This window comes from Adiantum capillus-veneris, chromosome 6 (assembly GCF_014529385.1).
Source record: "Adiantum capillus-veneris isolate H3 chromosome 6, ASM1452938v2, whole genome shotgun sequence".
NCBI lineage: Eukaryota > Viridiplantae > Streptophyta > Polypodiopsida > Polypodiales > Pteridaceae > Adiantum > Adiantum capillus-veneris.
In genome coordinates this window covers 89,558,339-89,575,920 of record NC_140936.1, presented here as the reverse complement: position 1 = coordinate 89,575,920, position 17,582 = coordinate 89,558,339, and positions in this window count along the sequence as shown.

The following is a 17,582-nucleotide window of genomic DNA, read 5'->3' as shown; positions in this document are numbered from 1 at the left end:
CTCAATCTCTTTGAAAAGTATGTACTTGTAGCCAAATTGGTATTGTACGCTTAGATTTGGACCTAAGATACAAATTGGCCATTCATTGGATGAAATGAGCAATATTGTTCATAATACATATCTACCTCAAAACCACTCCGATTTTGGTAAAATGGAATTTTTTTCTCAACTTTGTATTGTTAGCTATTGGGCATATTATGTGTCCCAAAACTCAAGAAAGATGCAATATATCATGATGAGTTTGTATGCACAATCAAACTTGCCTTTGTGTTTCATTTAATTGGCAATAAATTGATCACTATAAATTTTATCCATAATTTTTCATGACACGATTTTCATAAATAGCCATAACCTCAAACACATAGAGTATGCATGCATTAGAAGCATTAGAAGTCCTTTATAATGATGGCGGCTACTTATGTAGCACCCTAGAACAACTCACTAAGAGGAATTTTATGGTGGTGCATGGCTAATTTTATGAAAATTTGACAAAAATATTACACGCTTTGTGGTATAGTTTAGGTTGTAAAGTGATTATGAAAGATAACTCTAGAGCTGGAATCCATAGTCCAAAATAATTTCAGGTTTTTTTCAGCTCATGAGCTATTTTTGTAGATATCAAACACTCTAAGACCTCATGAGCATTCCTTGCAATAAATTAAAGGAAATTGCTTGGTTAAGAGGATATAAAATTGTCCAAGGACATAAAAGTGTCTTGTTACCAATCTAGTGCCAATAGCATAGGGGTTATAAAGTTGATTCACAAAAGGGGGATAAATAGAGGATCTAGAGAATTGGAGGTTTATAGCATGTTTGAATTCTCTTTACAAGATCTATGCTCTCACCTTAGCTAGAAGACTCAACCCTCTAATGGATCATATTATTCTAAAAGAGCACAAAGGTTTTATTAAAAGGAAATTCATTCTAGATGCAATAATCACATTATGGGTAAGTTTTGAGTATGGAGAAGAAACCTTGCAAGGCTACATCTTCTTTAAGATAGACTTTGACAAATCCTATGATATAATGGAATGAGATTTCATATTGTAGTCTTTGCATGATATTGGAATAGAAATAAATTTTATCAAAAATTTTAGTATTTTATCTACCAAAATTTCCATTAATGGAGATCTTGCCGACAAGATTCTAGTTATGAGGTCAAATATGCAGGGATGTCCACTTTCTCCATCGCTTTGTGCTATTATCTCAGATGATTTGGGATGGTCGATTAAATACAATATGTGAGTGGGGAAGCTTAAAGGAATTAAAATACAAGAATTCGATTCAAATTTGTGTCTTCAACAATTTGCAAATGATACAAATGCAATGGTAAGTGCAGACAGTGCTTCAATAGAATCTTTCATGGAGTATTTCATAGTAAAATTGGTTATAAGGATTCTAATGGGCACACTGCAAATGTATTTCTTCAAACAGTTTATCAAGCCATACAAGATGGGTAGATCTTTAGACCGTTGGGCATACCTATGGGATTCAAAATATCACTGGAACAAAGATGGCAGTGGGTACTCTTCAAACTTAGGGCAAAAGTATTTACCTGACAGTCTTATCAACCAATCGTTTCTACTAGGGCCTTTTTTTGAACCACTACTTGTTACCTTCCTTGTCCTGCTAAAAACCTTCAAAGTAGAAAATCAATCAAGCTATTAAACTAGCAAGAATATTCTTGTGCGGAGAATTAGCTAAAATCAATAAAGTCCCTAAGGTAGCTTGGAAAAGTTGTTGCTTACCCAAATTTAGAGGAGGTCTAGGGATTCTTAATATACAAAATCTATCCACAAAGATGGTAGCTAAGTTGATCTTTAGAATAAAAAAATTACTAGCTTGTTGACTATGAAGAAATACTGTTAACTTTTTCTTGCAAGGATACAAAGCTTGGACCAAATTTTCAAAGTGGGACCTTTTCATTGTACTAGTTCCTATCATTCCCAATGGCTTAAGTTTATCCAAAAAAATCTGGCAAGCTTGGTTTGAAATGAGAAGAAGGTGGAAAATCTTTAAAGAAATATGGTATAGACCTAGATTTTTGATGCACGACTCCATATGGTATGGGAAAGTACCTTAGTAGCAAAGAAAGGAATGAATCATTGAAGCTCATAAATGCTTTGTATGGTATAGGAAAGTAACTCAGTAGCAAAGAAAAAAATGAAACATTAAAGTTCCGAAATTATTTAAGGCAAGGATCAAAACATGGGGAGATCACTTTCACAATGGCCTACCTATGTCAATTGATATGGTTTCTGTAAAATTTAACCTCAATGATGACTAATTACTGAGGTTTTCTATAGGTTAGAATAGTTCAAATTGATGATAGAAAGCCAATATACTAGGAAAACAAGAAGGAGGTTTCATTGAAGACACTTACCGAGGTAGTGTACAAAAATTTCTTAAGGATTCCTAAATTCCAAGAAGAAATCAAAAGGAATCTCATCATAAATGAAGGATCCAATGGAGTTGCAAGCAATGGATTAACAGATTCAGAATTATTTATGCTTTTCCTATACCAAACAAGCATAGATATCTTTGTTGGTTGATCGTTTTCCACGGGTCCAGGATGCCTATAAGGCAAAGATACTGAACATTGGTCAAGTCTAATACTCAGGTGTCAAAGTAGTGAAGACTTGAAGCATCTATTTTTTGGTTGTCTCAAGATATCCAATCTATTGGCCTGCCAAGCACTTCATCCTCTCTATTTCTCCATCAAAGATATTTTGTAATTATTGAGTATTCCATTGTGCAACATGTGGAGAAGCAATTATCTTTGGCATTATTGGTGCTACAACCAGTTTTCTCATCAGCCCCTCGTGTTTTATCTTAAAAGACTCTCTACCTTTTGTACTGCTAGTATAAAGGATGCCTTAGAGTCCTCTGTACATTCTATCCAGAAACACTTTAAATGGCAATTCAGGTGTAGGGAAGATGATTAGTATGTAATCCAAGGAAAGACTTCCCATGTTAGCAAAATTTTTGGAAGTCTGATGTTTGTCTGGGGATGACCTCTTTCCCCTCCTTTAAGGTCCTTTCTAACATTTATATTTGTTTTTAATGCATTGTTTATTTCTATCTTAAAAAAGATCTTTTTTTCTACAACTATGTTGCTTGTGCAAATATGGTAGTAAGGTCTAGATGGAACTTGGACAATACTAGGATCTATGCTTTTACCTAAGGCAAGAGGATCCTCACTCTAAAGACTGCCAACTTACAAATCCTTTGAAAGATCTACTAGATTCACAACGAAGTGAAAACTCTTTCTTTTTTTCTTTAGATGACAAGACAAGAGCCTTCCTTCTAGCTTCCTTCTAGCTCAGCTAGAAGAGGACTCCTCACACCCATGTAGAAGATTTTGTCACTAGCTTCACCTACTCATTTCAACACCCTCTAAATCTTAACTCAACATGGAGGATCAGCTAGACTGAATCACAATAAAGATACATGTTTCAATCTACTTGGGACTCCTCTCTACAAGTCAAACATTGTCTTCTTAACCCCTCGTGAACCTTGAAGTACACTAGATCTCTAGATTTTTTTCCTTAGCTGTGAAGGAAGTATCTAATGAGGACAAACACTTGGTGCAAAAAGAAATGGATTTCTCATTTGTGAGAAAATATAATCCCCCTCAAGGTTGCAACTAGTTCAAGAATGGAGATCTATTATGTTTTCTTAGTTATTTTCTCGCTTGGTATTGGTCACCATTGTCCTGTTTGTCGTCTGGGTTCATTGTTTCTAATGGGCTAGCTCTACAACTTATGGTCCCAACTCAAATAGGTTGGCTAGAAAACGAGCACTTATAAATAGGCTTTATTGTCAAGTCTCTCATTTCCTTTCCTTTTTTTGAGGACATCCCCTTTCCCTATCTTTGGGGCTTCTCGTTTGTACAATATCTTTCTTTAATTCCATTTATTTCAAGAAAAAAATGATTAGTACTCTTTCAATAAAACATGATAGAGCTAGGACCGTGATCCGTTTGAAAGGATTGATGAGTAAGGAGCCCTTACCAAGATACGAGTCATGAGTTGGGAGCTCTCCTTTTTTAATGGATCACTACCCTCATATAAACTCTCAAGATGAAATGGCTCATTATTGGTAGACACAAATTCCTCTATTTGTGAGCTCAATGCTGCTAATTTTTATAAGATACTTAAAGATAAATATCTTTTTTCTAAAAGAATAAACTATGCAAAAGTTGGAGCATTTGGCATAAGGGAATTTTGGAAATCTGGGGGTATCTCGAGAGTTTTCAAACATGTGAGGGTAATTTTCCCTTGAGAAAATAACTTAACTAAAAGGTGGATTGGATGACAAACTATTACCAGTCAGGGGTGACACTAAAAGTCAAGTCGCACCTATGTGAAACAAACATGCAAGGAAAAAGTGAATTTGATGAGTTGTGCAAGAAAATTGAATTTTTACAGCCATACATAATTCTTGATTATGATTTTTCCATAAGAAAATTTAGAAAACTGAGCGAGCTTTTACTATTTCAACATTATTTTTCTCTTTAGCATATCTCTCGTAAGCAATTCGACTCCGCAATTGGATCTCTAGAAGCGGTAAGTATAGTTAATAAATATTACAATAATCATTATAAGTTATTGATTTATGTAATTTGGTTTTGGTTGTTGTAGAGTTAGAGTGATCAAACTTATATATCTTTGGACAAGGATGAGGAGGATAAGGAAGAGGAGGACTTAGATTGATAGATAATTTGTTTGTAGTCCTCTTTTAGACGTGAAAATATGGCACAAAAAACCCTCATTTGTACATAAAACTCATTTGAAATTTTGGCTTTATTTGTAATCACATTTATGTATCGTTCTTTTGTACTTCAAATTATGCAAGTAAGGCGTGTCACGTAATTTCAAGTATGTTGTTTATTTCAAAGCCTTTTTTTACACTTTCCAAAGTGCAATTGATATTTGATATGTTTAATGCAAGTAAAAAATAAAGATGCTCATTTGGCCATCAGAAATTGGATGGCCCGAATAAGCATCTTTATTTTGAAAATCTATGTAGCGGAGATATAGGCGATCGCGATAAAACACGTGATAATAGTTGTGGATTTATATCCGCGTCTATTACCATGCATATTGTTGTTGAACCACTACCATGTTGTTTACCACTCACACAATTGTCTCCCTTTATTAATCCATGACAATATTGATGGTTTTGGACTTTTCCTCTTATAGTAGAAAGTCAGTTCAAGAAAGTCAAATAGTGCATATGAATCAAAATTTTAGAAGAAATTACAGATTTATATTGATAGATAATTTGTTTGTAGTCCTCTTTTAGACGTGAAAATATGGCACAAAAAACCCTCATTTGTACATAAAACTCATTTGAAATTTTGGCTTTATTTGTAATCACATTTATGTATTGTTCTTTTGTGCTTCAAATTATGCAAGTAAGGTGTGTCACGTAATTTCAAGTACGTTGTTTATTTCAAAGCCTTTTTTTACACTTTCCAAAGTGCAATTGATATTTGATATGTTTAATGCAAGTAAAAAATAAAGATGCTCATTTGGCCATCAAAAATTGGATGGCCCGAATGAGCATCTTTATTTTGAAAACCTATGTAGCGGCGATATAGGCGATCACAATAAAACACGTGATAATAGTTGTGGATTTATATCCGCGTCTATTACCATGCATATTGTTGTTGAACCACTACCATGCTGTTTACCACGCACACAATTGTCTCCCTTTATTAATCCATGACAATATTGATGGTTTTGGACTTTTCCTCTTATAGTTGAAAGTCAGTTCAAGAAAGTCAAATAGTGCACATGAATCAAAAGTTTAGAGGAAATTACAGATTTAATAGCAGTGCATGAAGACCCATATAAAAAGATGCATCAAGACCTGTACAAAAGAAATTACAGATTTAATAGGAATGCATCAAAACCCATACATAAAGATTAGATACCTTGTTAAAATTAAATAGTGATGAAATGTCATTATTATACAAAAGATGTTCATAAAGTGGGACTTGATTTCTTTGGGGGGTTGTTACCATATACATGCGGTAGTGATGTGTGTGAACACACTTAGGACCGTCGGGGCATTTTTTTTCCTCACTAGGAGGTTTTTCCCCCTGTGCATTGTATATACGCCCATCACTCTAAGGCTATCTTATCTTTCCATTGCACACTAAGTAATATACTCTATGTTGTGTGCCTTGAGCTTCCTTCATCTTCTCCAAGGTCTGTGTGTTTCCCTACAATCCTATTTCCAACAATTAGTATCAAAGCAGGTTGCACCCTCCCAGGCTTAGTCGCCACCAACAGCTCCAACACACTCTTGCTCACTTTCTTCTATTTTTGAGCTTTGGTGAGCGTCAACTGGTCGACAAATACTTCGGGCCCATTTCAGCCTCCATTTCCACTACAGGCAGTGTTGCACATGCAATTTTATCATTTTGTGCAGAATTTTTGTCAGTGTCGTTTTTTGCAGAACCGGTTCCTTACAGTCTTCTACAAGTTGTGCTATATAGCATGTGTTGATCCCGCTTCATTTTTCCTCTTTTTGAGCAGTTTTCACATCAAGTACATGCATTTGCCATGGCTTACAATGACACAAATGTGTTCAAGATGTTAGTTGTTGAGGATAGATTGGATGGGGACAATTACCATATGTGGGCTTACATGATATAGCATGTCCTTATGTCAAACAACATTTGGAATATTATGCCGGGCATTGATGTACATCATGGTTCTGAGGATGTAGGCGATGTTGAGGATGTTGCAGGTTTTGGTGGTAGGGTTGCTACTAGCAGAGTTGTTTTGCCTACAGCTGAGCAAGCTCGTTCGGACGTAAGAGATGTGCATGCTCATGCATTAATTGTGTTGTCTATGAAGTGCACTATTACTCCTCATATTTGTCCAGAAAAATATGCAAAAAAGGCTATGGATATTCTAGATAGTCTTTATGCAAGTTGCAATGAGGCTAAAATTGCATTGCAGCGTAAAAACTAGACTCGAAGATTATGCATGAGGAAGATGAGATGGACACTTTCCTTGTTGGTGTCAAGGATAATAGTGAGCAACTTATTTTCTGCAGGCAAAGTCATTTTTGACAATTCCATTGTGGAGACTCTTCTTGTTGCTTTGTCATATTCTTACCAAATTTTTGCTAGTACTTGGAGACTTATGACCCAAGGAAATCCATAAGTTGTCAAGTTTGATGCACTATGCACATTGTTGTTATAATGTTCACTTTCCAAAAAAAAAAGGGCTAAACAACGTGAAATTAAACATGCCTTTATTGCTGCTCAAAGAAAAGGTGGTAACAACAATGTAGCCACTTCTCATGGTTCTTCTGAGAGTGGTAAATCACCTGCTCCTAATGCTTTTGCTGAAAACAATTCCTCGGGGAATTATAATAAAAAGGGCAAAAAGAAGATGCATTGTCATTATTGTAAATCTAATGATTACTTGATCAAGCACTGTCCTAAGTTGAAGGAAAAAGTACATCCTATGGAGGTTTCTTTAAGTACATCCTCGTTTTAGTGGTGGAAGCTCGAATGTAAATTCCAAATGAGACAAATGTACATCCTATGGGGGTTTCTGAAAATGTTACAGATCATCCAATTTTTGATGCAGATGTACATGATGTACTTGATGCGGAAAGGGTTGAGAGTCGAGAATGAACAGGCTAGAGGTATGCCAAAATGGCTAGTGCATACTTTGCGTGAAAGTAAATTGGATGCACCTTTGCCTAGTCGTAATCATTTAGGTTCTCACCATGCAACTTATGCTTCAAATTTCTATGCTTTGGTTGTTTCTAGTTTATGTCATGTTAAGGAACCTCTGTCTTTTGATAAAGCACAAAATTCAAATCATTGGCTGGCTGCTATGCAATCAAAATATGATGCCCTTATAGAAAATGATAAATTGACTTTATATGATTTTCCTCCTAGAAAAAAGGCCATTGGTATGAAGTGGGTTTACAAGTTGAAACACAAGCCGAATGGTGAGATTGATCGCTATAAGGCTCGGATTTTTGCAAAAGGCTATGCATAGCAGAAAGACATAGATTATGAAGAGAATTTTTATCCCACTTGCCGTATGACTACTGTGTTTTTTCTATGTGCATTGGCAGCTCATTTTGGTTGGGATGTACATTGATCATACATTGTTACTGCTTTCTTGAATGGTGACATATTTGTGGAAGTTTATGTAACGCAGCCTCGTGGTTTTGGGAAGAAAGGATAAGAGGATAAAGTGTGCAAATGTAAGAAAGATTTGTATGGGTTGAAGCAATCTTCTTGTGCTTAGTATTAGAAAGCTGATACTCATTTGGTCAAACGAGGCTTTCGTAACAGTCCAATAGAAAGCACATTATATGTAAAGCGTAAAATTTATGTACGTTTCATTGACGTTCTCTTTGTGGATGATTTGTTGATCACTGGAAAAAATGAGAGACATATTGCTAAGTTATGTACGTCTCATTGTTGTTCTCTTTGTGGATGATTTGTTGATCACTGGAACAAATTAGAGACATATTGCTAGATTTAAGGCTGATTTGAATGCTACTTTCAAGATGAAATATTTGGGGTTGTTGCATCTTTACTTGGGCAAACAATTTAAGGAGTGTGATGGTGGTATTGCCTTGTGTTAGACAAGTTACATAGAGACATTGCTATGTAAGTTTGGACTTGAGGATTGCAAACCTGTTGCCACCCCCATGGAAATAAGTTTGAAATTGAGTCTTCATGATGCTAGTGATCCTGTTGATGTCACTCTTTATCAAATTGTTGTTGTATGCCTTATTTATGTATGCAACACAAGGTGAGATATTCAGTTTGCAGTCTCACAGGTCAGCAGATTTATGCATGGTTCAGGGTCTAAGCATTGGTAGGTTGTCAAGCAGATCTTTTGCTACTTGAGTGGGACTTTACATCTTGGGTTGTTTTATCCCAAGGGGGGATCATTGCTGCCAGATTTATATGCTTTTTTGGACTTGTAGAAGGCAAAGACAGCTCCAACACATGGGAACTGTCTCTTGGAAAGTTGAACAGTGGATCAGTCACACATTAGTAATTACCTCTAGAGGGCTATAAATAGGACCCATTACATTGTAATCGGACTTCTTGGTTTTACTTACTTCTTAGTTGAGCCTTCCAAGTATTTCCTACTACAATCTCTACACCTGTAATTTCTCTTTGTAATCATTATTGCGATTGTAATCATTTGAGCTTCAATCTGTTACACCTTGTACTGGTTGTTCCTAAACTATGAATCTGAAACTACAAGTACTTTTCCAGTTGTCCAGTTTGTCTCTCATTTTAGTATACTATCTCAGTTCATATAACTATTTCAGTCCAGTCTCTAGTCTCCTTTCCAGTTTCACTAACTGAATTGACGGCTTACCAGTAGCTTTAAATTCTAACACTGGAATCAGCTATCAAAAGAGATCAGCTCCAATTCCATTTTGGTGATCATGGTGGTTAGAGCTGTTGCTCGTTGACAAGCAAACTCTTGTCTCCCAGTTAGGATTTTAAGATGTATTGATGGCGCCCATAACCAGTCGTGTTCTAAAACCATCACATCGCGTTGACCCTGTCCCTGAGGAATCAGAATGTGACTCTGATCCTAAGAAGGACCCGGTGACTCAGACTGAGGTTGGGGAGCACAATCATGTTGATGAGGCCAAGGACTCTTCAACACTCCAGTCAGTCCAGAAGGAGAAGGGCTAAGCGTGAAGAACGCAAGGCTAGTAGTTCTTGGACCACAAATAGGGATGATGGGACCAAAGGCAGCAAAGGTAGTCATCACAGTTCCAATAGAAAAGCCAGAGAAGAGACAGAAACTAAAACAAACGAGGAAATTGATTGGGATGCTGATACGGACCATTACAAAAAGTCCTCAAGATAGAGTCAGGTTCCAAAGGTCAGAAGGGGCTGACCGACATGATTATACCTCTTCATTAAAAATCTCTTCCTAGTGTTCAAAGGTGGGAAGAAAGATGATCCACATGTTCATATCCAAACTTTTAAACAGTATATTGAGTTGAAAAATATTGATGAAGATGACTGGGGTGAATACTTTCCTCAGACACTAAAAGATGCAGCAAGGAAATGGTACTACATAACCCAGCTTGCCAACTCAGATCATACAACAAATTGCTCAAAGCTTTCAGACTTGAATATTTAGACAACAGAGGTGATGAGGACATCCTCTGTGAAATGGATAAAATAAAGCAAGGAAAATTATCATTCACAGAAGTTATGTTGAAAAAATTAAGGAGCTAACAAGGCAGCTGTCTACAGGAGCCACCATCAAAAAAGAGGTTGCGAGCATGGTTTTTAAATGGGTTCCGTAGTAAAAATCTTAGGGAACAGGAGGTATCTACACCAACAAAGAAATTCAATAATTTGGTGCAGCGCGCCCTGAAGTTGGAACATCATGCAAAGAAGAAGAGGAGTCACAAGAAGAGGAGATCTAGTAGTAGCAGTTCTTCCACTGAGAATTCTGATTCCAGTAAGACCTCTAGTAGCTCTGAAAGCAGCTCATAAGAAAAGAGCAAAGACAAGGCCAGGAAGGGGTCTTGGTCCAAAAAAATTGATGAGATGGCCTGGCAGATTGCTGAAATCAGCTAGACCAGACAACCAGTTAGAAGAATGGAAACCTAGTATTCAAAGTGTAAATCTAAAGATCATGTTTCCAATGAATGTCCACAATGCACCTATTGCAAAGCATATGGTAATTTATGGAACAATTGTGGCATTCACATTCATCACTTCAAGAAGGGAAAGATTTGTCTGTAGTGGCATTTACCAATGCTGAACCAGCCAGAGTGGAGACTACCAGTGTACCCCAAGAAGAGAAATCAGGTACCGGTGGTACTGGTATTGGGCGAGGCAGATACCAGGGGGGTACTGGCCGGGGCCGGGGTCGTGGTAATTTCTAGAACCGAAGTCTGAACTGTTATACTTGTGGCAAGTATGGGCATTTTGCGGTTTAGTGTCCAGAAACACCTACTATTGCGGCTATTGAGGCGAAGGCCCTAGAGCCAGTTCCTTTACACGCAGCAAAGGGGTGATCATTGAGGAAATTGCAGATGAGCTGGCAAAACCCTAGTCCTGAAAGAAGCAAATGGGCTCAACAGAGAGAGGTGTGGAAGGCAAAGGGTATACAAAAGGTAGTTGATGAATGGCAGGAGCAGAGAGAAATGGCGGCTAAGATCACGGAAGATTTAGCCAAGAAGCTACCAGAGCAGCGTGAAAGTTTTGATGCATGGATCATTCAGAAGATACCAACCCAGTCTTCTGAGAAAGCATAACCAGATCAGTCAGGGTGAGACTGATGGAGGAATTAGGAAGCGTTAAATCAGATATAGCTGCAATAGAAAACACTGGAAGAGGCACTGAAGACACCAGAACAGAGGAATGATACTATGTAGATACTCCCGATTCTTCAAGTTCTAAGAATAACCCTGATCAAGAGAGGGAAGAACTTCATGTCAAGATTTGTGACAGAATTCAGAAACTCACAGTGGAACTAGGATATTAGAAAAACTTTGCCTAAAGCAGTGAAATTCATCAGACATCGAAGAAAGGCTGAAGCAGAAGCCAAAGTAGTTGACTTGGCTGCTGTCAAAGATGATGAAGTATCAATGATCCAGGTAGACTATAAGGTTAGGAAACAGTGGGAGCCACTGTCAGGTGTCATACTGGATGGAGGAGCAGGAGTAAATATCCTAGGAGCATTTTAGCAAAGAATGGGTATCACAAATCTGAAACCAACACCATTCAAAGTTTGATGGCGGATCATCGAGTGGTCTAGGCAAGAGGAATTACAGAGAGTATGCAGATAAGGATAGGCAAAGAAAAATTCAAGACTAGTTTCTTAGTACTAGATGTGCAAGGCGCATATGGGATGCTACTGGGGCGCCCATGGTTACGAACAACATAGGCTGTTCACGATTATGCCAATCAAAATTTTGACCATACAAGGTGCTAGTAGCAGAATTCAGATTCAGACTCCGATCAGAATGCATCAGTTTTATGGATGGTTATAGTGGTTATAATCAGTTATTACAGATTGCTCTTGAAGATCGGAGTAAGACTACTTTTATTATTGAGTGGGGAGCATTCATGTATCATCTGTTTATGCCGTTTGGTCTTTGCAATGCTCCAGCGACTTTCCAACAATGTATTATGGAAATATTCAGTGAATTTCTCCACAGGTTCCTTGCTATATTCATGGATGACTTTAGTGTATATCCAGAGGAGGATAAGCATTTACATTTTTTGGAAATGGTTTTCCAGCGTTGTCAGGAAAACCAGATTTGGTTAAACGCATTCAAATCTGTTTTCTTGGTCTGGAAAGGACAACTACTAGGACATGTAGTGTCTGGAAATGGTATAGAAATGGCCAATGACAAGATTCAGTGTGTCCAATAGGCCAAGGCACCCTACAATGCATTAGAACTAAGCTCTTTCTTGGCATATATCAATTTCTATAGAAGATTTGTGCATCAATTTGCTTCCCAGGCATTACCTTTGTATGAGCTCACAAAGAAGACCAGCAAGTTCAGTTGGACTGCTGAATGTGAGGAGAGCTTTTAGAGTTTGAAGAATGCCATTATTAGTAAGCCAGTACTTTGACAACCAAATTCGGATGTCATTTTTCATGTACATATAGATGCTTCAGAACTGGCGATGGGAGAAATTTTAGCTCCGCCAGAAGGAAGGACTGATTATCTAGTGTATTTTTCTAGTTGGAGATTCAGTCAAGCTGAAAAGGATATACCACTGCTGAAAGAGAAGCCTTAGGAATGGTTTTAAGTGCTACTAAAGTTTGACACTATTTGCTGGGTAAGCTATTTCATTTTTATGTGGATCATCAAGCATTATTTTTTTTTAATCAACAAAGTCGTTATTCAAGGCAGATTGATAAGGTGGATGATGTTCCTGATGGAATCCGAGTTTCGCATTTTTCATAAGCGTGGTAAAACCCATTGTGGTACTGATTTCCTGTCCAGAAGTACAGATGGCTACTTTGAGGAATCCTTGAGAGATGAGCTAGTGGATGCAGAACTATTTTTAGATAACAGCTGATCCAGAGTTGTATGATGTCTCAATTTCTTTCTAAGGGAGGATTCTCAGACAACTGGACACAGAATCAGAAGAAGGCTCTAATTATTAAGAGTCCGAAGTTCACCATCATTGGCGGATCACTCTACAAACTGGGAGTCGATGGGGTTCTTCGAAGATGTGTACCTATGGAAGGCAGAATGCAAGTTATTTCTGAAGCACATGATGGGGATTCTGGAGGACATTTCTCCACTCATATTACAAGAAAATTTTGCAGGTTGGATTGTGGTGGCAAAATTTAATAGCTGATGTTAGAACCTTTTGTAAAACATGTGATATATGCCAGAGGATTGGTAGACCCACGACATTAGATATGACTCCTCTAACTCCAGTTCAACAACTGGGAGTGTTTATGAAATGGGGTCTAGATTTCATGGGTCCATTCAAGAAAATTACTCCAAGGAAAAATAGGTATATATTGATAGCCACTTGTTATGTCACCAAATGGGTGGAAGCTAAAGCTCTTTCCGACAACACTGCCAAGTCCACTGTTGTGTTTTTATTTGAAAATATTATATGCCGTTATGGATGTCATGTGGAGATTGTGTCTGATTAGGGAACACACTTTATAAATGATATTATGGACATTCTAATGGAAATGCTCTCAGTCAAGTATCGAAAATCAACACCATATTATCCCAGATGCAATGGGCAAGCAAAGAGAAGTAACAAGACTGTCAAGAGCATTCTCACTAAGATTGTACAGAAGGAGCCATACCAGTGGGATATGAAGCTCCAAACTGCTCTCTAGGCATATAGGACAGCCTATAAGGTCACCACTAGATTAACACCATTTCGAATGTTGTATGGCACTGAAGTTGTTGTGCCTATGGAATTTGTTATTCCCAGTCTCAGGATGGTAGTGGAGTATGAATTGGATTTTAGTCATAATATTAAACAGAGACTGGAGGAGTTAACACAGTTGGATGAGTTCAGACTAAGGGCTATGCTGGAACAGGAAATTGTTCAGCAAAGAAGGAAACACTGGCATGATAGAAGAATCAAAGTTAGGGAATTTCAAAAAGGAGATTTGGTTCTGCTCTATCAATTTAAACTAGGTCCTAAGAAACCAAACTTGAAGATAGCTTGGGCGGGTCTATATGAAGTTGACTAGGTGTTTTCCAACGGCACGGTAAGGCTGAAAGATTTATCTGGTTTACTGCTGCCAGGTGTGTATAATGGGGCCAAAATCAAGCTATATTATTCAAATGACAAAGAGACTTCTAGGAATAATGATACTGGCATTCTAGGAATTGAAGACCAGGAAAATTCAGAATCAATTATTTTAACCCTTTTTTATGTATAGCCAGTACCAGAGGCAGTCAAAGGGTCAGAAAAGTCTCAACACAACAAAACCATGTCAGCCAGCAGAATCGGTCAAGTGTTAGGGCCAGTAACAGTTTTTATGGAAAAAAGGACCAGTCAGACTATTTGTGATAATCATTTTGGAGAACATGGAGTGTATTAACCAATGCATGTATGCCACGTCCTTAGCAGTGCATAGAACTCTAGGAACGGTAAGTAGTAGAGATTTTATGGCCAGAACGTGTATAATAGTAAGGCAAGTAGACATTTTTTCTCATAAGTCTCTTGCATGACATCTGCCTGCTGTCACACATTTTCCATCGCCAAGCTCTGGAGCTTCTTCACTGCAACACAAAATTCTTTGTCCGAAGCAACTATTGATTGCTGCTTATCTTTACCAGCCACTCTTGGATACATGTTTGAAGGTGTTGGATGGATATGCCGCGACGGACATCAGCACAGCGAGAACTCACCTACCAAGATTTGTCAGCTAAGGACGAAGCTCGACCCACAGGCGCGTGGAAGCAAGCATAGGGTGTCAATCTACACTCGACCGACTCCTAACTAATTCCTACAGAGGTCTCTACCCAATGTCTAAGCTACAGCCTTCAAAAGTGCATAGAGGATACTTTCTACAATGCTTTCTAGAGCCGAATACCCATCAAACAATCTCGAAATGCCACAGAATTTGAAGGAGACCCTACTAACACTAATAGGTCGCTCTCCCTAAGGTCTATGAACCAAAACCCCAACCCAAAACACCAGGTGAAAAATCACGTAGGATGTCTGGTCGAAATTTTCAAGTCATCGTTTCCAAAATCTAAAGTGGCCTAATGTGTAGCTCTACTCAATGCGAACGTGTGGATATGATACAATGCAAAATCGGACAACGTATGCTCACCGAATCACTAGATAAAGGTCGTAGATGGAGCTCGCAAAACCGGACCGTACGCGTGCAATGTAGATATTGGTGCATAGCTCTCGTCGGGGGCAACATGCTACACTTCTCCGCACTCGATTCCGACCACCGGTGCACAAGTAGCGTCAAGATGAAGCTCTCACTCTCTCTCGTACACAGTAAGCTCACTCACAGACTTCAAACTTTTTAAAAATGACAAAGGGTTTTTATTAAGGTCAAAAAGTGGTATAAATACCTTACAATTCTCAAACCCTAATGTTCCAATTTAAGATCTACTCAATCTAAATGTCAAAACTTGGATACAATCTGCAAACTTCAGTAAGCCCCAATATTTACAAAGGTGAAATGTCGGGTTTTCTCAATAAATGAATAATTACAAAAAATAATAATCTTCCGAGCAATCATTTTCCGTAGGGTGTGTCCAACTTCTAATACTCCCCCCCTCCTTGCTCATGTCATCCCCGGCATGGCTGTTGAGCTGCTTCTTCATCTTAGGCTTTCTCTCATCTTGAGTAGTGACTCATATCTTGCATGTTGAGCCAGTAGTATCGGGCCGAATATGTCAGTGCTGATTGTGAAGAAGCGGGTGTAGAAAGCTTCTTCAAAGGCCTGGAGGTGATAGGATGGCAAAAACATGATTCTTTGATACAATGCATGTATCACCTCCTTGGAAGGCTGGCCAGACAGATCGTATGCACATATGTTTGTATCTTGAAAGAAGAAGATACTGTCTGTTTCCTGGCCTGGTTTGAACGTCTCGAAGACTGCCAAAAGGGTTTTGCAAATCTCTCTCATCATAATGCAAGAGAGGTCAGGTGAGCCAGTGAACAATTTGATGGCGCCGGTCAGGGTTTTCACCATGTATTTAACACTTATTCTCTTGCCTGCCGTCAAGCCTGGCAGATTCGGATAGTTTAGCCAAGTAGGTTTGCTTCTTTGCAATAACTCATGGGCCTTCCACATCCGCATCCTTGGTAGAGGGTAGAAACTTAGGTTATCTCTTATGACTCTTGGTGCCTCTACCAAATGGATTAGATTACTGTGGATATTTTGTCAACCATGCCTTTCTCCACCTGGGTTGAGAGTTGACTATCAACTTTACCCCTTCAGGCTTGGAGATGTCTACTGTGTACAGTGGCACTGTTGGCTCTTCTCTAATTCGCTTGTTGATTGTAGCAGCTTCGTACTTTAGCAGAGAATATGGGAGCGAGGTTTGTAGCCATTCACGCCGAAGGTTGCTCGCATCTATCTTCTGAATCGTCACATTGATTTAAAGACCCTCTGCTCCCATTCCAAGGCTTCTTTGGCCGTGTCTCTGATTTTCGCTTCTATGGCCTTTCACAGCTTCTCTTCTTCTTCTTGTGTCAAATCTTGTGGCTCTTGAGAGAGACCTCCAAGGATTTCCTCTTGCATGGGTGTGTCCATAGGATCTGCCACATTCTCTAAATTTATTCCTTCCATGGCTGCTGGCTCGGTTGTGAACTGCTCTTCTATCTGCTGGCCTCTCATCTCTTCTATTTTCTTTTGGAATGTCTGCTTTTCTCCTTCAGCTTGCTCTCCCATATTCACAAGGAGGTCGTTCAAATCAGCATTTATCTTCTCAGCCTCCTCGAGCTTTTTCTTTATGGTTTCTAGCTCAATCTGCATTGCCTTGTGCTCGTCTTCCATGCGGGTTTGCATGACAACTGACCCCTCGACCATCATCAGCCTCTGCTTTTTCTCTAAGGTTAACTCCTTCTGGAGCTCTTTCATTTCTTCATAAATCTGACTCTCTGAAGTGGTGTGAGTCAAGCTAGTCGCTCTGAATTTGGTTGGAGATGCCCGTAGCCGCTGGATGGTTTGATCTTTAACTTTAATCTGGTCCTTGAGCTCAATAACCTCATCCTGGCTAGCATCCTGCTCTATTTCTGACTTCTCTTTGGCATTCCGCATGGCTTCCACTTCCTTGGACTCTTCAGCAAGTTGTAGGGTTAGGTTGTCCCTTTCCCTCTCTGCATCTGTCAATGACTTGCTGAGTTTTCTGTATTCATCTTCAACTCCTTGCAGTCTTTGAGCTATTGCCTGATTCTCTCTTTCCATCTCTTGGCATCTTTGCAATGCCTTTGCCAAACTAGCTTGCAGCTTTGCTTCTTTCTTTATGTGCCCTTGGCTTTGTTTTTGGAGGGAGTCAACTTCATCCTTGATCTGAATTTCATTGGCTTTGAGATTAGCCATTTAACTTTCTGTGGCCATTGATTGTTCCCT